We start from the raw sequence: 22,092 nt of genomic DNA on the forward strand, positions 1-22,092 counted from the left end.
AACCTAGCTGCCCTTATATAAATATATTTGGATTATATGAGCATATAATAAATATATATATATATATATATATATAACATATAATTAAGGATTAACATATCATTAGGGATGGCTGTCATCCACCCCACAGAATTTTAGAGAAATGAATGAACAAAACTACATAACCTTTCTTTACAAACTGTAAACAGCAGAAAAGAAAAGCCAGAGAGGGTGGGGAGTAAGCAGGCAGTAAGTAAGCTAAAGAAGACATAGAAGGTGGAGAATATGAGTGATCCCAGGTCTACTAAAAACATAAGAAAAGAAAAGGAAGGCAGAACTGTCCAAAAGCTGAAGCTGAGAGCCCACCAGGGTGGTAGCACAATACTGGGCTGATTGGAACAGGTTACAGTGGCAACATATTGCCACAGAGAGATTCCAGAACCAACAGGTATCATTTTGAGCAGAAGAATTCAGTTAAAGTAGCAACGAGGCAAGAACGGGAGGCAAATATAGAAAATTGAGTTGATAAAAGAATAGCCTTGGGATTCCAGGTGCAAATAGGAAAATGTGAACAAAAAGTTTGCATGTAAATGGACTCAACCCAATCAATATAACTGCCTCTTTAGGACTGGTAGGTGTTCTTAATCCTGCTTGTTCTGATAATCTGAATGACTTCAGTCATGGACATTTCCTGACAGCTTTTAGAGTTTTCCACACAGAAAACAGCTACATGTGAGGATCAACACACAAGTTCATTATCTCAATGTATAGTTCCAACTGAAAATCAATTAACTATTGAAAATCATCAAAAAAAATTAAAAATAAAATAAGGGGTGACTAGGTGGCACAGCGGATAAAGCACCAGCCCAGGAGTCAGGAGTACCTGGGTTCAAATCTGGTCTCAGACACTTAATAATTACCTAGCTGTGTGGCCTTGGACAAGCCACTTAACCCCATTTGCTTTGCAAAAACCTAAAAAAAAATAAAATAAAATAAAAAAATCACATGAATTCATACCCTGAATAGTGTGTTACTACAGTTATGAAACAAAAGATATGTAGGCTTACCTCAGGGATATTGTGATTCTAGAACACACTAATAAAGCAAATATTGAAATAAAGTGTATCACATAAATATTTTGTGTGCATTTAAAAGTTATGCTTACTCTTATTTGTAGTTAAATAAGTGTACATTAGCATTATGTCTAAATAAAAGCTAAGGAACATATTTAAATTTTAAAATATTTTATTGCTAATAAAATATTCATCATTATCTGAACCTTCAGCAAATCTTGATTTTTTTGCTGGTGGATGATCTTGCCTCAAGGTCAATGACTTTTGACTGTTGTGGTATCTGTGGCATTTTCTTAAAATGAGACAACAATGAAGTTTGCAGCTTTGATTATTTCACTTAAACATTTAAAGGCTACTGTAAGGTTATTAATTGGTTTAATTCCAACATTTTTGTGTCTCAGCAAATAGGGAGTCTGGAGAGCAGGAAGGAGAGGTTTGTATTAATTTATAGTGATACATGACGAGTGACAGAAGTTGAACCATATATTACTTTTCAAGATGACATCACAGGGTCATAGATAGGGTCATGGAGCCTATCTAGAGTTGGGCACCATAGAGATTATGGGGTTCAACCAAAAAAAAGGAGAACCAGAGAAGTCATTGAAAGAAAACAATTCCTTCCCCTAGCAAATGGATCATCTTTATAAGGAGAATAAAGGACGGATTACCATGGTTCTGACTCAACATTTTATGACAGCATATTGAGATGGCTGAAAGGGTTCTTAATTCTTAAAATCATGAGCAAACTCCACATTGACTTCCAGTAGTAAAGACCTCCAGGGGTCAAAAATGTTCATAATGGCCAGAGTGTCTGTGACCTTGGCAGAAATGCTTGATGTTTTCCCTTATCAGTTGCCCCATCTATAAAATGAGTATAAAAATCATGTCTCTCCCTAACTTTCAGAGATCTCCAGAAAGGTTTGATAAATGTGACAGTATTATCTTCTCTTTGGAAGCTACTCATATAATCCAATGCATTAATATTAATATCATTACTCTATTTGGTAGTAATTTAGTATGTAGTAAGCACACTACATACCATATTTCTCCACATACAAGATGTACCTTAATTTTGAGACCCAAAATTTGAAAAAAAGGTATTACATAAAGTTATTTAACTCAAGTTTTATTCATCATATAATTCATGCAACTCCTCAGCACTTTCAAAACTCCTGTCTGTTAGCTTGTCATCATCTGTGTTTGATGACTAATTATTGTCTTAGGAGAGGCTCTGACTGCTCTCCTGTATATGCTCTGGTCTCGGGTTGACTACAAGCACTCCCTGGGCAAGTCTGGTGGGTGGATATATGCTTAGTCCATTCTGTTTTATGAACCTGAAGCATCAATTATGTCCTTCTTTGAAATCAATCTCTTCTTTATCATCAGCAATTCTCCTTGCCTCCTGCTGAACCATCTTTGTGGACACAGGAATTCCAATTGCCCTTTGCTCTGCAATCCATATCTTCAAATCCCTCTCTAAATCAGTCTTTGGCTAACTTGCCTCCCATGACCTTACTGAGTATCGGGTCTCTTCTTCCCATAGCCAGTCTCAGATTGTTTTCTCAGTTGGAAAAGGACCCAAACTGACATTCAGCAGCACAATTTCCATTCACTTTTGCAAAAATGGATCACTTTGAACTTGAATTCAGCACTGTACAAAAGTCTTTCCTGATCCATTTCTAGGCAGAATATGGCAAAACATATCCTAATATACCAGTAACAAATGTGAAACAATAAGCACAAAGACAACAAGCACCAAAAAAGTGAGAAATGCAAGTAAAAAAATCTACCACCATTATATAAGATGCTCCCAGTTTTTAGACCCCAATTTTTTTGAAAAAGAGTATGTCTTACACATGGGAAAATACAGTATTCTCTTCTCTTTAAGAAAACTTAAATTATAAAGCTGATGAATTGGCGAATAATTTTTTTTCACATTACAAAAGAGTTCTTTATAAACAGATTCACCAGATGTTTCTTTTATATAGTAAGCATCTCTACTGTATTCAAAATTATACAGTGTTGCTATTCCATAACTTCAGTTTTCCCATTTCAGTTCCCAAAATTTATTCCCTTCTGAAAAAAATCGACAATTTAAATACAGAAAGACTTCTGAATTCTTAAACTATGATTTGTGTTTTTGAATATTCACAATTTACTATGCAAATCCATGTTCTCATCACAAAGAGATGTATTTGTTTTTATTAAGTGCCATATGTTCTATTTTTGAAGTATTAGATGGGAAACTGGGGGAGTTTGAAGGTATGGTATTCAAATATTTAAATCAATCTCTGATCCTATGAATGTAAAAAATAATAAATTACTTTACTTGCATAATGTAAGTTGAGGTTTACAACCCTGTTAAGAAGAGAATATAGGTATTAATATACCCAGTTTACAAATGAAGAAACTGAGATACAGAGAAATTAAATGACTTGCCCATGGTCAACCAGCTAATAGGTGTCAGAGCCAGGCTTTGGATACAAGTCTGTATTTCCTTCTGAGGAAAAAATAAAAACACACTATAATTAAAATTCAAAAAGATCTGTAAATTCATAAATCATGATTTGTGCTTTTAAATTTTTACAATTTACCATGCAAATCCATTCTTTCAACCAAAAGATGCATTTGTTTTTATTAAGCCCCGTGCGCTCTATTATTAAGGTATTTGAGGGGTAGAAGGAGGAGTTTGAAGGAAGGCATATTCAGATACTTAAATCCATGATCCTAGGAATATGGAAAATAATAAATGACATCTGTTAGTGCTTTACATTTTCACTGTTTTTCAATTGTTCAATTGCGACTGACTCGTGATGATCCCATGGACTATAGCATGCCAAAATCTTCTATCTTTCACTATCTCTTGAAACATGTTAGAATTTATTTTCATTGTTTCCATAACACCCTCTAGTCATCTTATTTATTTCTATCCTATTTTCTTTTTGCCTTCAGTCTTTCCCAACAACAGTGTCTTTTCCAATGAGCCCCATCTTTGAATTATATGGCCAAAGATTAAGCTTCAACTTCAATATTTGATCTCCCAATACTGAATTTTTTGATCTCTTTGCTATTCAAGGAACTCTCAAAAAATCTTCTCCTTCACCACAATTTGAAAACATCAAGGTGCTAAGTTTTCTTTATTGTCCAATTATATAATAACTACACATTGCTACTGGAAAATTCATAGCTTTGACTCTATGGACCTTTGTCAGCAAAGTGATGTGTCAATTTTTAGTTTGCTATTCATATTTGCCTTTGTTTTCCTTTCAAAATTCAAACATTTTTTAATTTCATGACTACAGTTGCTCATTTGATATTCACAACAATGTTGTGAAATAGGGACTATATATGCATTTTTACAAATGAGAGAACTGAGCCAAAAAAAAAAAAACTAATGACTTTACCATGGCCACATAACTAGTAAATATCTGAGGCAGAATTGAATTCTAGTCTCTCTTAACTGTAAGTCAAGTGTTCTTTGAAAAGCTAGTATACAGAAACAAAGTAGATGTTCAATGATTGGGAATAGCTAACAAACTGTGGTATATAAATATAATGGAATATTATTGTGCCATAAGAAATGATGAATGTGATGGATATAGATAAGCATACAAAGAGTTATTTTATGAACTGAATCAGAAGGATATAAATAGAACCAAGAAAATAATATCTACAATAGCTAAAACAATGGAAATGGATAGAAGAACTACTAAAGAATAAAGAATGAATGTTGCAAAATTACAAAGAAGCATGACTCCAAAGAAGAAGAGATATAAAAAGACACTCCTCTTTCATTCCTCCATAAGTGGAATACATCCCACATGCTTTCAAACTTTTTAAATATATTTAAGGGTTTTTTCCATGGGGAAGGTAGTTTCTCTTCTTTTCCTTTAAAAATATTATTTGTTATATAGGATAGTTCTCTGAGAAAAGATAAGGAAGAGATATTAGTGGATTATCTTATGATGTAAATAAACAAAATATATCAAAAATCTTTTTTAAAAATGAAAAGAAAAACTGTGGGTTATAATTAAGATGAAACTTAGAAAAATAGACTGTTCCTCAAAATACATGTATGATCCAATGTGATAAAAGTATAGTTTCATGATGAAGAATTAAAGAATGTGTATCAAAATCTGGTGAACACAATGCCACAATGTATTAAAAGAAGTGATTTCAGGAAAAAGAGAACATATTGCGCATTTAAAAATAATTTTTAAAGAATAAAAAGTTAAAAGAAGAATTGTGTAAGCCAAAATTTTTAATTCGTTTTATCGGGGGGAAAAAAGCCAGCATACAGATGAAAAGATATTTCTGTGTTTTCTACGTATTTGCTGGTAAATCATATAGATATATATATATATATATATATATATATATATACATATACATCTATAGATGTGTATATATATATACATATACATCTATAGATGTATGTATGTATATAAGAGGGGGCCAAGATAAGAAAGGGAGGGATCTTTTGTTACAAATTCATGCTTCCAATGGAATAATGGTGTTTTTTATATTTATTAAACTTTTCATCTGAGTTCCCTATAATTTAGGTATAGAATCATTATTCCCATTTTTGCAATTGGGGATATTATCTAACTATGCCAAGTACACATATATTCTTCTATTTTTTAGGACAATTGCTGAAAGTTTTTTGGAAAAACCGTGGTTTTTTAATTCACTCTTTTGCTTTTTTGCTTACTTATTTAATTATTTATTTCTTGGGCTAGCTGGGTGATGCTGAAAATAAGCCTGGAATCAAAAAGACCTCAATTTAAATCTGACCTCAGATATTATCTGTGTGTCCCTGGACAAGTCACTTAACCCAATTTGCCTCAGTTTCCACTTCTGCAAAATGAATTGAAGAAGGAAATGACAAATCAATTCAGTATCTTTGCCAAGAAAACCAAAATGGGATCACAAAGAGTTGGAAATGACTGAAATGACTCAACAACAACAATATGTTATTTATAAGAAATATAACATGGCACTTAAATACTGATCATTAATTATTAGTGCAATTATTTAAAATATTATAGGACTGTGACATAATATTGTATTTTGTTACTTATTCTGAAGGATAGGTACTGAACTGCTAGTCTACTTCCCCTAGAAATGCAAATGGACATCTTGTATACAAATTAAGTTTGAGAAAGTTACCCAGATTACTGAAAGATGAAACAATGTGACCCAGATAATAAACAGCATTCATAAGAGGTGAAATTCGAGGTGGCACTCTGGTTTTCCTGGTTCTCTGGGTAGCTGTCACATAATCTCTTGCTTTCCTTAAATTCTTCCTTGATAAATCAATTCAAAATGTTTGCAGTTTAAGGGGGAAAAAAACCTTTACTAAGTACTTTGTCCTTAAGTTTCAGAACTGATTAACATCAGAACAACCCACAACTTCTCTTAATGGTAAACTACCTTCTTTCTGTTTCAGCCAAAGATAAATTTATTGATTTATCAAGGCTCTTTCAACCAATCATAAAGAAGACCTCAGCTTATCATTCTATCTTTTAGCATTCAAAACTTTTCTTTTGGGCGGCTAGGTGGTGCAGTGGATAGAGCACTGGCCCTGGAGTCAGGAGTTCCTGAGTTCAAATGCAGCCTAAAACACTTAATAATTGCCTAGATGTGTGACCTTTGGCAAGTCACTTAATGCCATTGCATTGCCAAAAGAAATAAATCAAAAAATAAAACTTCTCTTTCATTTCTCTACACAAAACAAGAGGAAAAAACAAGAAAAACAGAAACATGATGATTGAGGAAGATTAAAAGGTGCTTTTCCTTCAGTAAGAAAAGGATAATTTTCTTTCTCTTTCTCATCCACCATTAATTTCTAGCTGATCTCAGTATAAATCTATTCCCATATTTTAATTTTCCTAATTTAGTTACTACTAGTAATGGCTTGGAAAGGACTCATATCCCTTACACAGAACACAAATCTTTTTTTAAATTACATTTTGAATAGATATTTGTTTCAACCACAGAATCAATTTTTAAAATTTGATTTATACACTTTTTCATGAACACATATATTATGTGTGGCAAATAAAAGATGAAATAACAGAAGAAAACAAAGGCTGAATTTTCCAAGTATATATAGATTTATTAAGTAATACATGCCAATTGCCTAACAAAACAGGACCAGACTTCATCAGCTTAAGCGTACACTTCAAATTTAGGAGGAGAAAGACTTTTATACATTAAAAACAATTCATGAAATATAGGAAGCAATGCAATATTAAGTAATCTCATCTCTAATTGGATGAAAGTTTGGGGACTTTCTAAATTGGAAGGGGAAGAGTGAACAGGTGCAATTTCCTAAAATCAGAAAAGGAAGTATCCCACTCCACCCAAATTTCTGTAAATAATAAAAAAAAAACATGGAAACAATAAATGATTAAGTAGGTTTTTTTTTCAGAGAAGACATATAGGTTGTGAGAAAACTTCTTGCATCAGTCTTTGAATCTGATTGAGTTTCTGGGCAGCCTTATCTAGATTTTTGTTAAAGTTCTCTGCATCAGGTTGAGATGGTCCAACTTCCCACTCACAGAGGATTAGGTTCAAATAATACAATAAAGTTTTCTCTCAATTCACACAATTGAATAAAGTTTTCTCACAATTAGAATAGACTTATAGTTCAATAGAAAAGGAACTTATCTAGCTCTAAGAGCTGAGAAACAAGATGAAATCAGTGTGGTTCACTTAATTTCCTTAATTAATCACTTGCTTCTCTAATCCCCTCCATTCCCTCATTTGGTAAACAAGATATGCCTGGCACATAGAAATAATAATGAATTTAATACAAAAGAAGTAGATTTTTAGCATATAAAAGAAATAGTAACAAGTGAATTATTGTCATTTATTTTGATACGGTCAAGGTAAAATATTAGGATATGAAAATAAGAGCAATTTAACAATAAAGAAAAAACTTTTTAATGTTATAATTCAAAATCTGGTTCTATAGCCAGTACTTAGCCTATCCCCTAAAAGTTTCCAGTAATTCTTTTGTTCATTGAATTTACTGTTCTTTTTTTATCAGTCTTTGTTCCCAAACAGAACCATTTTCATTGCAATTCTGATCCCTTAGAATACACTTTACTTTTATTTGAGAACTTTGTTATCCTTCACCACAATTTGAAAACATCAAGGTGCTAAGTTTTCTTTATTGTCCAATTATATAATAACTACACATTGCTACTGGAAAATTCATAGCTTTGACTCTATGGACCTTTGTCAGCAAAGTGATGTGTCAATTTTTAGTTTGCTATTCATATTTGCCTTTGTTTTCCTTTCAAAATTCAAACATTTTTTAATTTCATGACTACAGTTGCTCATTTGATATTCACAACAATGTTGTGAAATAGGGACTATATATGCATTTTTACAAATGAGAGAACTGAGCCAAAAAAAAAAACTAATGACTTTACCATGGCCACATAACTAGTAAATATCTGAGGCAGAATTGAATTCTAGTCTCTCTTAACTGTAAGTCAAGTGTTCTTTGAAAAGCTAGTATACAGAAACAAAGTAGATGTTCAATGATTGGGAATAGCTAACTGATGGATATAGATAAGCATACAAAGAGTTATTTTATGAACTGAATCAGGATATAAATAGAACCAAGAAAATAATATCTACAATAGCTAAAACAATGGAAATGGATAGAAGAACTACTAAAGACTCCAAAGAAGTGGATTATCTTATGATGTAAATAAACAAAATATATCAAAAATCTTTTTTAAAAATGAAAAGAAAAACTGTGGGTTATAATTAAGATGAAACTTAGAAAAATAGACTGGAATGTGTATCAAAATCTGGTGAACACAATGCCACAATGTATTAAAAGAAGTGATTTCAGGAAAAAGCTGGTAAATCATATAGATACATCTATAGATGTGTATATATATATACATATACATCTATAGATGTATGTATGTATATAAGAGGGGGCCAAGATAAGAAAGGGAGGGATCTTTTGTTACAAATTCATGCTTCCAATGGAATAATGGTGTTTTTATATTTATTAAACTTTTCATCTGAGTTCCCTATAATTTTAGGTATAGAATCATTATTCCCATTTTTGCAATTGAGGATATTATCTAACTATGCCAAGTACACATATATTCTTCTATTTTTTAGGACAATTGCTGAAAGTTTTTTGGAAAAACCGTGGTTTTTTAATTCACTCTTTTGCTTTTTTGCTTACTTATTTAATTATTTATTTCTTGGGCTAGCTGGGTGATGCTGAAAATAAGCCTGGAATCCAAAAGACCTCAATTTAAATCTGACCTCAGATATTATCTGTGTGTCCCTGGACAAGTCACTTAACCCAATTTGCCTCAGTTTCCACTTCTGCAAAATGAATTGAAGAAGGAAATGACAAATCAATTCAGTATCTTTGCCAAGAAAACCAAAATGGGATCACAAAGAGTTGGAAATGACTGAAATGACTCAACAACAACAATATGTTATTTATAAGAAATATAACATGGCACTTAAATACTGATCATTAATTATTAGTGCAATTATTTAAAATATTATAGGACTGTGACATATTGTATTTTGTTACTTATTCTGAAGGATAGGTACTGAACTGCTAGTCTACTTCCCCTAGAAATGCAAATGGACATCTTGTATACAAATTAAGTTTGAGAAAGTTACCCAGATTACTGAAAGATGAAACAATGTGACCCAGATAATAAACAGCATTCATAAGAGGTGAAATTCGAGGTGGCACTCTGGTTTTCCTGGTTCTCTGGGTAGCTGTCACATAATCTCTTGCTTTCCTTAAATTCTTCCTTGATAAATCAATTCAAAATGTTTGCAGTTTAAGGGGGGAAAAAAACCTTTACTAAGTACTTTGTCCTTAAGTTTCAGAACTGATTAACATCAGAACAACCCACAACTTCTCTTAATGGTAAACTACCTTCTTTCTGTTTCAGCCAAAGATAAATTTATTGATTTATCAAGGCTCTTTCAACCAATCATAAAGAAGACCTCAGCTTATCATTCTATCTTTTAGCATTCAAAACTTTTCTTTCGGGCGGCTAGGTGGTGCAGTGGATAGAGCACTGGCCCTGGAGTCAGGAGTTCCTGAGTTCAAATGCAGTCTAAAACACTTAATAATTGCCTAGATGTGTGACCTTTGGCAAGTCACTTAATGCCATTGCATTGCCAAAAGAAATAAATCAAAAAATAAAACTTCTCTTTCATTTCTCTACACAAAACAAGAGGAAAAAACAAGAAAAACAGAAACATGATGATTGAGGAAGATTAAAAGGTGCTTTTCCTTCAGTAAGAAAAGGATAATTTTCTTTCTCTTTCTCATCCACCATTAATTTCTAGCTGATCTCAGTATAAATCTATTCCCATATTTTAATTTTCCTAATTTAGTTACTACTAGTAATGGCTTGGAAAGGACTCATATCCCTTACACAGAACACAAATCTTTTTTTAAATTACATTTTGAATAGATATTTGTTTCAACCACAGAATCAATTTTTAAAATTTGATTTATACACTTTTTCATGAACACATATATTATGTGTGGCAAATAAAAGATGAAATAACAGAAGAAAACAAAGGCTGAATTTTCCAAGTATATATAGATTTATTAAGTAATACATGCCAATTGCCTAACAAAACAGGACCAGACTTCATCAGCTTAAGCGTACACTTCAAATTTAGGAGGAGAAAGACTTTTATACATTAAAAACAATTCATGAAATATAGGAAGCAATGCAATATTAAGTAATCTCATCTCTAATTGGATGAAAGTTTGGGGACTTTCTAAATTGGAAGGGGGAAGAGTGAACAGGTGCAATTTCCTAAAATCAGAAAAGGAAGTATCCCACTCCACCCAAATTTCTGTAAATAATAAAAAAAAAAACATGGAAACAATAAATGATTAAGTAGTTTTTTTTCAGAGAAGACATATAGGTTGTGAGAAAACTTCTTGCATCAGTCTTTGAATCTGATTGAGTTTCTGGGCAGCCTTATCTAGATTTTTGTTAAAGTTCTCTGCATCAGGTTGAGATGGTCCAACTTCCCACTCACAGAGGATTAGGTTCAAATAATACAATAAAGTTTTCTCTCAATTCACACAATTGAATAAAGTTTTCTCACAATTAGAATAGACTTATAGTTCAATAGAAAAGGAACTTATCTAGCTCTAAGAGCTGAGAAACAAGATGAAATCAGTGTGGTTCACTTAATTTCCTTAATTAATCACTTGCTTCTCTAATCCCCTCCATTCCCTCATTTGGTAAACAAGATATGCCTGGCACATAGAAATAATAATGAATTTAATACAAAAGAAGTAGATTTTTAGCATATAAAAGAAATAGTAACAAGGTGAATTATTGTCATTTATTTTGATACGGTCAAGGTAAAATATTAGGATATAAAAATAAGAGCAATTTAACAATAAAGAAAAAACTTTTTAATGTTATAATTCAAAATCTGGTTCTATAGCCAGTACTTAGCCTATCCCCTAAAAGTTTCCAGTAATTCTTTTGTTCATTGAATTTACTGTTCTTTTTTTATCAGTCTTTGTTCCCAAACAGAACCATTTTCATTGCAATTCTGATCCCTTAGAATACACTTTACTTTTATTTGAGAACTTTGTTAGAGACCACCATAAATGATTGTGTTACTTCCAGAGGTGGAGCCAAGGGGACAAAGCCAAGATGATGGGGTAATGAAAGATTATCTCTCCCAATGTTCCCCTCCAAAAAACCTTTAAAAATAACTCCTCAAAATTAATTCTGGAATGGAAGAGTGAACAGAAGATTGGAGTGAGCCATTCTTCCAGCCTAAGACAACATAGGAGGCCAGAAAGTGAGATCTGTGACCCAGAGGGAGAGGATGGCCCTGGATGAAACACCAATGGTGGAACTAGATAATGATGATGATGACAGAAGTGGCAATAGCTTTAAAAGCTCTTAAGCCAGAAATGAAAAGGAAATCTGAAAAATGGTCAGAAAGTGATGAGAAGGTACTCCTATGCTAACACTGAATGAAAGACCAGATACTGTTTGTCAACACTACTGCCTATGCCAACTTCTGGGTCATAGTTATAGGGCAGAGAGGAGCACTTTTCCTTAAGGATTAGGAATCCTGAAGAGCAACTGTTTGGCAACCCTCTTCTGAGTCATAGTTCAAAGGTAGAGAAGCATACTTTTGGTCAAGAGAAAGGATATTTGAGGAACAATATCACTTTCAGTCACAAGGAATCAGGGACCCTGAGGAAAGGTGTTGTTTCTGATCCCAAGGGAGGAGGGCCCCTGAAGAGAAGTATCTATTGAAAATCCTAGGGATTCTAGGACCTTAGTGTAAGAACTGTAATGCATAACAAAAGGGCAGTGATCACACTTCTTCCCTAATCATACCATGTTGGAAGCACCAAAAGTTTCAAAATCCCCAAGAACTAGCTCAGAAAGCTATAGTACAAAAAAATCTGAAGTTTAAGGCAGAGTCTCTTCAACACCCTTGATCCAAGATAGGAACACAGCCCAACATTAATATAAAGTTTTATGACAAGAAATTGGGTGGAAAATGAGCAAACAACAGAAGAAAAGAATCTGACTGTAAAAAATTACTCTGGTGACAAGGAAGATCAAAGCACAAACTCAGAAGAACATGAAATCAAACAGTAACAAACAAAGCCTCAAAGAAAAATATGATTGGACATGAGAATTCCTGATGGATTTTAAAAAAATTAGTTTCAAAATCAGATTAAAAAAGTAGATGAAAAATTAGATAAAGAAATGAAAATGAAGCAAGAAAATTTTGAAAAGAATCAAATTTTGGTAAAAAGAAGCACAAAAATACAGATTAGGAAACAAAATTGGTCAAATGGGAAAAGAAGGTTAAAAATATTCACTGATGAATATAATTCCTTAAAAAAGCAAAATTGGTCAAATGAGGGGAAAAAAGAACTTCAAGAAGTTGCTCAAAAACTATTACTTAAAAATTAGATTTTGCAATGGAGGGAAATATGGAGGGACAATGTTTGAACTTTACTCTCATAAGAACTGGCTCTATGAGATGAGCAGAACCAGAAGAACATTGTACATCCTAACAGCAACAAGGGGGTTATGGACAACCTTAATGGACCTGCTTATTTCATCAGTGCAATAATCAGGGACAATTTTAGGTTATCTGCAATGAAGATTACAATCTGTATCCAAAGAAAGAATTGTGGAGTTTAAACAAAGACCAAAGACTATCATCTTTAATTTTAAAAAAAAAAGGATCCTATTTTTTGCTACCTCTTGTATTTTATTTTTTCCTCAAGGATATCATTTTTCTCTCAATGCATTCAATTTTAATCAATTAATAAATAGTATGGAAACAATGTTAAAAACTATTAAAATGCCTTTTGTGGGGGTGGGGGAAGGAAGTGAGATTGGAGGAAAAATTGTAAAATTCAAAAAACAATAAAAAAAGAACTGGCTCTAAGAGAGACAATATAAACATTCAGTTGAGCATAGAAATCTATCTTACCCAAAAGGGAAATAAAAGGAGAGTGAGATAAGAGTTGGGAGGATTTATAAGAGGGAAGGAAAATTAATGAAGGTAGTGGTCAGAAGCAAAACAGACATTTGAGGAAGGATGGGTAATAAAGGGAAATGAAATGGAAATACGCAGTCAATAATCATAATGAATGTGAATTGGGAATATGAATGGAATGAACTCACCTATAAAATGGAAGCAGGCAGTAGAATGGATTAGAAATCAAAACACAACAATATGCTGTTTATAAGAAACACACTTAAAACAAAGAAACACAGAGTAAAAATAAGAAACTGGAGCTTAATGCTTCAGTTTAGGTTAAATTTTTAAAAAGCAGTGGTAGTGATCATGATTTCAGACAAAGTAAAAACTAAAATAGACCCAATTAAAAGAGATAAACAGGAAAACCATATCTTGTTAATAGATATTATAGATAATGAAGTAATGTCAATACTAAACACATATACCTAACTGGCATAGCATCAAACTCTCAAAGGAAAAGTTAAATGAGTTATAGGATGAAAAAGACAGTAAAAGTATAATAATGGTGGACCACAACTTTCCCTTCTCAGAACTTGAAAAAATCTAAATAAAAAATAAATAAGAAAGAAGTAAAGGAGATGAATCAAATTTTAGAAAAGTTAGATATGATAGACCTCTAGAGGAAAACTAAATGGTTTAGAAAGGAATATACATTTTTTCAGTTAGATACAGCATTTTCACAAATTACCATTTATTAGATACACCCCCCCCCAAAAAAAAGCTTACAACCAAATGCAGAAAAGTAGAAATGTTAAAAAACTATAATGCAATAGTAATTATATTCAATAAAAGATCATGAAAGAAAGATTAAAAATTCATTTAAACTACATAACCTAAGGTGGGTCAAAGGTCAAATCATAGAAGCAATCAGTAATTTCATTAAGGTGAATGATAACAATGAGACAACATACCAAAATTTATATGATGCAATCAAAACAGTTATTGGGGAAGGTTTATATTTCTAAATGCATATATCAGTAAAAGAAAGAAAGAACAGATGAATGAATTGGGCCTGCAACTAAAAATAAAACTAGAAAAAGAAAAATCCCTAATTAAAAACCAAATTAGAAATCCCGAAAATCAGGGTAATAAAATTGAATGTTTGAAAACCATTGAAATCATAAATAAAAATAGGAGTTTGATTTATGGGATGCGGGGATGATAAAACTATTTAGGTAATTTGATTTAAAAAAAAAAGAAGAAAAACAAATTATATCAAAAATGAAAAAGGTGAGTTCATAACCAATGGAGATAAATTTAATGCAATTTAGAACAATATTGTCAATTACGTGCTAGTAAATCAAATAATCTAAATGAAACAGATGAATATTAACAAAAATATAAATTGTCCAGATTGACAGAAGAGGAAATAAAATGCTTGAATCATTCTATCTTAGAAAAAAGAAATTGAACAAGCCATCAATTAATTCTCTAAGAAAAAATCCACAGGACTAGATGGATTCACAAGTGAATTTTACCAGTATTTAATAACAACTAATTTCAATACTAATATAAACTATTTGGAAAAGTAGTTAAAGAAAGAGTTCTACCAAATTTCTTTTATGATATGGCAAATATGGCTTGTGAGAAAAAATATAGATTATTTCCCTAAAGAATATAGATCCAAAACATTTTAAATAAAATCTTCACAATAGATATATTGCAATAGCAATAAATCACAAAGATCATACACTATGACCAAGTGACAAGACTCAGTTCAATATTGGAGAAAACTACCAGTATAACTGACCAAATCAATAATAAACTCAACAAAAATCATATTATCTCAGTTTAGTCTATGGACAAGTTACAACACTCATTTTTACTTTTAGAAAAAACTCTGAAAGCACAGGAATATTTCCTTGAATGTTAAGTGGTATCTAAAACATCAGGAAGCATTATCTGTAATGGGGATAAGCTGGGGTGAAACAAAAAATGCCCATTAGCATTACTATTATTTAATATTGTACTAGAAATGCTAGCTTTATAACAATGAGAAGAAAAAGTTGAAGGAATTCAAATAGGCAACGAAGAAACAAAACTATAAATCTTCAAACATGAGAGGATGATATACTTAGAGAATCTCAGAGAATTAATGAAAAAATTATGTGAAATAATCAATAACTTCAGCAAAGTTGTTGAAAATAAAATGTACCCACATAAATTTCAATAAAACTAAGCAGCAAGAGATAGAAAGAGAAATATAATATAAAATATTTGCAGATAATATAAAATACTTCAGTCTACCTGCCAAGACAAATCCAGGAACTATATGAACACAATGGCAAAAATATGCCCATAAGGCCATGATATTCTTTATACAAATACCATCTGATCTAAACAATTGGAGAACATCATCTGCAAGTGGATAAGTTATCAGTATGATAAAAATGACAATTCCACTTTATTTATTCAGCACCATATCAAGCAAGCTAACAAAGAATTATTGAATAGAGCTAGAAAAAAAATAACAAAATTCATCTGAAAGAACAAAAGGTCAAGAATATCAAGAAGGGAATCAATGGGAAAAATATGAAGGAAGGTGGTCAGGTAGTTCCAGATTTCAAACTATATCACAAATTAATAATCACCAGACTAATCTATTACCAGCTAGGAAATGTAGTAATAACACAATGGAATATATTGGTCTTTGTTCAAACTCTACAATTCTTTCTCTGGACACAGATGGTATTCTCCATTGCAGACAGCCCCAAATTGTCCACGATTGTTGCACTTATGGAATGAGCAAGTCTATCAAGGTTGATCATCACCCCCATGTTGCTGTTAGGGTGTACAGTGTTTTTCTGGTTCTGCTCATCTCATTCAGCATTGGTTCATGCAAATTCCTACAGGCTTCCCTGAATTCCCATCTCTCTTCATTTCTAATAGAACAGTAGTGTTCCATGATATACATATACCACAGTTTGCTAAGCCATTCCCCAATTGAAGGATATTTACTTGATTTCCTATTCTTTGCCACCACAAAAAGGACTGCTAAGAATATTTTTGTACAAGTGATGTTTTTACCCTTTTTCGTCATTTCTTCAGGGTATAGACCCAATAGTGGTATTGCTGGATAAAAGGGTATGCTCATTTTTGTTGCCCTTTGGGCGTAGTTTCAAATTGCTCTCCAGAAAGGCTGGATGAGTTCACAGCTCTACCAACAGTGTATTAGTGTCCCAGATTTCCCACAATCTTTCCAACAATGATCATTGTCCTTTCTGGTCATATTGGCCAGTCTGAGAGGTGTCAGAGAAGCTTTAATTTGCATTTCTCTAATAAGTAATGATTTAGAGCAATTTGTCATATGACTATGGATTGCTTTGATCTCCTCCTCTGTAAATTGCCTTTGCATATCCTTTGACCATTTGTCAATTGGGTAATGGCTTTTTTTTTTAATTTGACTCAGTTCTCTGTATATTTTAGAAATAAGTCCTTTGTCAGAAACATTAGTTGTAAAGATTTTTGCCCAGTTTACTACATTTCTTTTGATCTTGGTTACAGTGGGTTTTCTCTGTGCAAAAGCTTTTTAATTTAATGTCATCAAAATTATCTAGTTTGTTTTTAGTCATAAACTGCTTGCCTTTCCATAGATCTGACAGGTAAACTACTCCTTGATCTTCTAGTTTGCTTATAATGTTGCTTTTTATGACTAAATCCTCTATCCATTTTGATCTTATCTTGGTATAGGGTATGAGGTGTTGGTCTAATCTAACTTTCTTCCATACTAACTTCCAATTTTCCCAGAAGTTTTCATCAAAAAGAGAGTTGTTATCCCAATAGCTGGACTCTTTGGGTTTATCAAACAGCAGATTACTATAGTTGTTTCCTGCTATTGCACCTAGTCTATTGCACTGGTCCACCACTCTCTTTCTTAGCCAATACCAGACAGTTTTGATGACTGATGCTTTATAATATAATTTTAGATTGGGTAGCATTAAACAATCTTTTTTTGCACATTTTTTTCACTGAATCCCTGGAAATTCTTGACTTTTTATTTCTTCATATGAATTTACTTACGCCTTTTTCTAACTCATTAAAGTAATTTTTTGGAATTTTGACTGGTAGGGCACTAAACAGGTAGTTTAGTTTTGGTAGAATTGTCATTTTTATTATATTAGTTTGACCTATACATGAGCAGTTGATGTTTGCTCAATTATTTAAATCTGATCTTATTTGAGTGAGAAGTGTTTTGCAATTATTTTCAAAAAGTTCCTGGCAAACAGACTCACAGGTATTTTATATTGTCTGCAGTTACTTTGAATGGGATTTCTCTTTCTAGCTCTTCCTGCTGTATCTTGCTCATCATATTTAGAAAAGTTGAGGATTTATGAGGGTTTTTTATCTCCTGCAACTTTGCTAAAATTGCTAATTGTTTCCAGTAGTTTTTTGGATGAATTCTTGGGATTCTCTAGGTAAACCATCATGTCATCTGCAAAGAGTGAGAGTTTTGTCTCTTCCTTCCCAATTCTAATTCCTTCAATTTCTTTTTCTACTCTTATTGCTGAAGCTAACATTTCTAAAATGATATTAAATAGTACTGGTGATAATGGGCATCCTTGTTTCACCCCTGATCTTATTGGGAATGCCTCTAGCCTCTCTCCATTGAATATAATGCTTGTTGATAGTTTCAGATAGATACAACTTATTATTCTAAGGAATAGTTCATTTATCCCTACACTCTCTAGTGTTTTTGGTTGGAATGGGTACTGTATTTTGTCAAAAGCTTTTTCAGCATCTAGTGATATGATCATATAATTTTTGATAGGTTTGTTGTTGATACAATTAATTATACTAACAGTTTTTCCTAATATTGAACCAACCCTGCATTCCTGGGATAAATCTTACTTGGACAAAATGTATTCTCCTAGTGATAACTTGTTGTAATCATTTTGCTAAGATTTTATTTAAGATTTTTGCATCTATATTCATCAGGGAGATAGTTCTATAATTTTCTTTCCCTGTTTTAACTCTTCCTGGTTTAGGCATCAGTACCATATTGGTTTCATAGAAAGAGTTAGGCAGAGTTCCATCTTCCCCTATTTTTCCAAAGAGTTTATATAGAATTGGAACCAATTGTTCCTTAAATGTTTGGTAGAATTTAATTGTGAATCCATCAGGTCCTGGAGATTATTTTCTTAGAGAGTTCAATGATGGTGTTTTGAATTTCTTTTTCTGAAATATTTAATCTCCTCTTCATTTAACCTGGGCAACTTATATTTTTGTAAATATAAATCCATTTCACTTAGATTGTCAAATTTATTGTCATAGAGTAGGGCAAAATAATTCCGGAATTATTACTTTAATTTCCTCCTCATTGGTGAGTTCACCTTTTTCATTTATGATAGTAGCAATTTGGTTTTCTTCTTTCTTTTTTTAATCAAATTGACCAAAGGTTTATCAATTTTATTTTTTTTTTCATGAAACAACTCTTGGTTTTATTTATTAATTCAATAGTTTTTTAGCTTTTGATTTTATTATTTTCTCCTTTAATTTTTTAGAATTTCTAATTTGGTATTTAATTGGGGATTTTTAATTTGTTCTTTCTCTATTTGTTTGTTACATATTTAGTTCATTGATTTCCTCTTTCTCTAATTTATTCATGTAAGCATTTAAAGATATAATATATCCCCTGACAGCCTCCTTGAGTGAATCCCATAGGTTTTGGCATGTTGTTTCATTATTGCCATTATCTAGGATAAAATAATTAATTCTTTCTATAATTTGTTCTTTGATTCACTCATTCTTAAAAATGAGGGTATTTAGTTTCCAATTAGTTCTCGATCTATGTCTCCATGGCCCAATATTGCATATGATTTTTATTGCATTATTATCTGAGAAAGATGTTTTCACTATTTCTGCCTTTCTACAATTTATTATTAGGTTTTTATGCCCTAGTACACAGTCAACTTTTGTATAAGTAATATGTACTGCAGAGAAAATGGTATATTTCTTTCTATCCCCATTCATTTTCCTCCATAAGACTATCATATCTAGGGTTTCTAACAATCTATTTGCCTCCTTAACTTCTTTCTTATTTATTTTATTATTCGATTTATCTAAATCTGAGAGTGGGTGGTTGAGGTCTCCCACTTGTAGAGTTTTGCTGTCTATGTCTTCCTGTAGTTCTTTCAGCTTCTCCTCTAAGAATTTGGATGCTATCCCATTCGTTGCATACATATTCAGTATTGAAATCACTTTATTGTTTATGGTACCTTTAAGGAGGATATAGTTTCCTTCCTTATCTCTTTTAATGCTATCTATTTTTGCAGCTGCTTTGTCTGAGATAAGGATTGCTATCCCTGCTTTTTTCACTTCAGCTGAAGCAAAATATATTTTGCTCCAACCTTTTACCTTTACTCTATATGTATCTCTCTGCTTCAAATGAGTTTCTTGTAAGCAGAATATCCTAGGATTCTGTTTTTAATCCACTCTGCTATTTGCTTACATTTTAATGGAGAGTTCATCCCATTCACATTCAAAGTTATAATTACTAACTCTTTATTGCCCTCCATGCTATCTTCCTTCTGTTTGTGTTTTCTCTTTTTCCCCTTTATCCATATTCCCTAGTATTTTGTTTCTGAATACCACCACCTTCAGTATGTTTGCCCTCCTATATCACCACCCTCCCCTTTCATTTCCCTTTCCCTTTTTCCCTTTTCCCTTCCCTTCCTTTTGTTAGTTCCCCCTTTCCCCCCTCCCTGTCCCCCTCCCCTTAAAGGGGGAACCCTTTTAATACTTGAAAGGTAAGATGTTTTATAAGTTAACTGTGTGTGTCTGTGTGTGTGTGTGTGTAAATTAACTTTAAGCCAAGTCTGATGAGAGGAAGATTCAAGTGTTTCTCATCTCCTCCCTTCTTCCCCTCTATTATCATAGGTCTTTTGTACCTCTTAATGTAATGAGATTTACCCCATTCCATCTTCTTCCTCCTCCCATCTCCTTCCTGTCCCCTTTTTTAAGGAGGAAGTGTTTTTAAATCATTCTATCTGATTCATAGAAAATCCTGAGTATCCATCACTTCTGGTTAAGTATATTCTCTCTAATAGAGTTAAAATTCTTGAGAGTTATTAGAGTCTTTCTCCCAAATAGGGTTACAGCCCATTTTATCCCATTGGATAGCAGTCTCATGGATAAGTCATGAGTGTCCATCATTTCTGGCTAGGTATATTCTCTCTGATAGAGTTACATTTCTTAAGAGTTATGAGACTCTTTTTTCCCATGTTGGGATGTAGCCAGTTTCATCTTATTGGATAGCAGTTATTTTTCTTTACACCCCCTTTTTCTTACCTTTTTAATGTGTCTTTTGAACCTCCTGTTTGATGTCCAAATTTTCTATTTATCTCTGGTCTTTTCATCAGGAATTTTTAGAATTCTTCCATTTCATTAAATGTCCATCTTTTCCCCTGAAAAAGAAGATTCAGCTTTGCTGGATAGTGGATTCTTGGCTGCATTCCAAGCTCTCTTGCTCCTTGGAATGTGTCATTCCAGGATGTTTGATCCCTTACTGTTGATGCAGCCAGGTCCTGTGTAATCCTTACTGTGGCTCCTTGATATCTAAATTGTTTCTTTCTGGCTGCTTGCAAGATTTTCTCTTTTATCTGTTAGTTTTGGAATTTGGCCACAATATTTCTTGGTGTTTTCATTTTAGGATCTCTTTCCAGAGGAGACTGATGTATTCTTTCAATAACTATTTTGCCCTCCGGTTCCATAATGTCAGGGCAGTTTTCCATCACTAAATCCTGCAGTATTAAGTCCAGGCTTTTTTCCCTCTTCATTGTTTTCAGGAAGACCTATAATTCTCAGATTGTCCCTTCTCAATCTATTCTCAAGGTCAGTGGTTTTGCAGAGGAGGTATTTTACATTTTCTTATATTTTTTCAATTTTTTGGTTTTGTGTAACAGACTCTTGCTGTCTCATGAAGTCACTAGTTTCCACAGACCCCATTCTTTTTTTAAGAGAGGAATTTTCTTCATTTACTTTTTGCAACTCCTTTTCCATTTGGTCAACTCTATTTTTGAAAGAGTTTTCCATTTGACCAATTGAGGCTTTGAGAGAATTATTTTCTTTTTGCATGTGTTCAATTGTATTTTCCAGTGATTTGTTTTCTTGTTGCAAGTTGTTAATCTTCTCTTGAGTTTCTTTTCTCAAATTTTCCAACTGATTTTTAAACTCCTTCCTTATTTCTTCAAGGAAGTCTTTCTGTGCAGGAGACCAGACCATATTCTCCTCAAAGGTTCTAGGTCTCTCTGAGTTAGGGTCTTTTCCTTCCAAGAATTTTTCTATGGACCCTCCTTTCCACTGGCCTTTCTTCATTTCACTAAGACCTTGAGTTGGGAACAGGCTGGTTCACAGAGGTTTGGTGTTGGGATCCTTAGAGGCTTTGCTCAATGAGTGTAATATCTCCAGTTGGTCAGTAGTGGTTGCTAGAGGTTTTGGTCACTGAATGTAATATCTCCAACAGGCCAGT

Source organism: Macrotis lagotis, chromosome 6 (genome assembly GCF_037893015.1).
Source record: "Macrotis lagotis isolate mMagLag1 chromosome 6, bilby.v1.9.chrom.fasta, whole genome shotgun sequence".
Classification (NCBI taxonomy): Eukaryota; Metazoa; Chordata; class Mammalia; order Peramelemorphia; family Peramelidae; genus Macrotis; species Macrotis lagotis.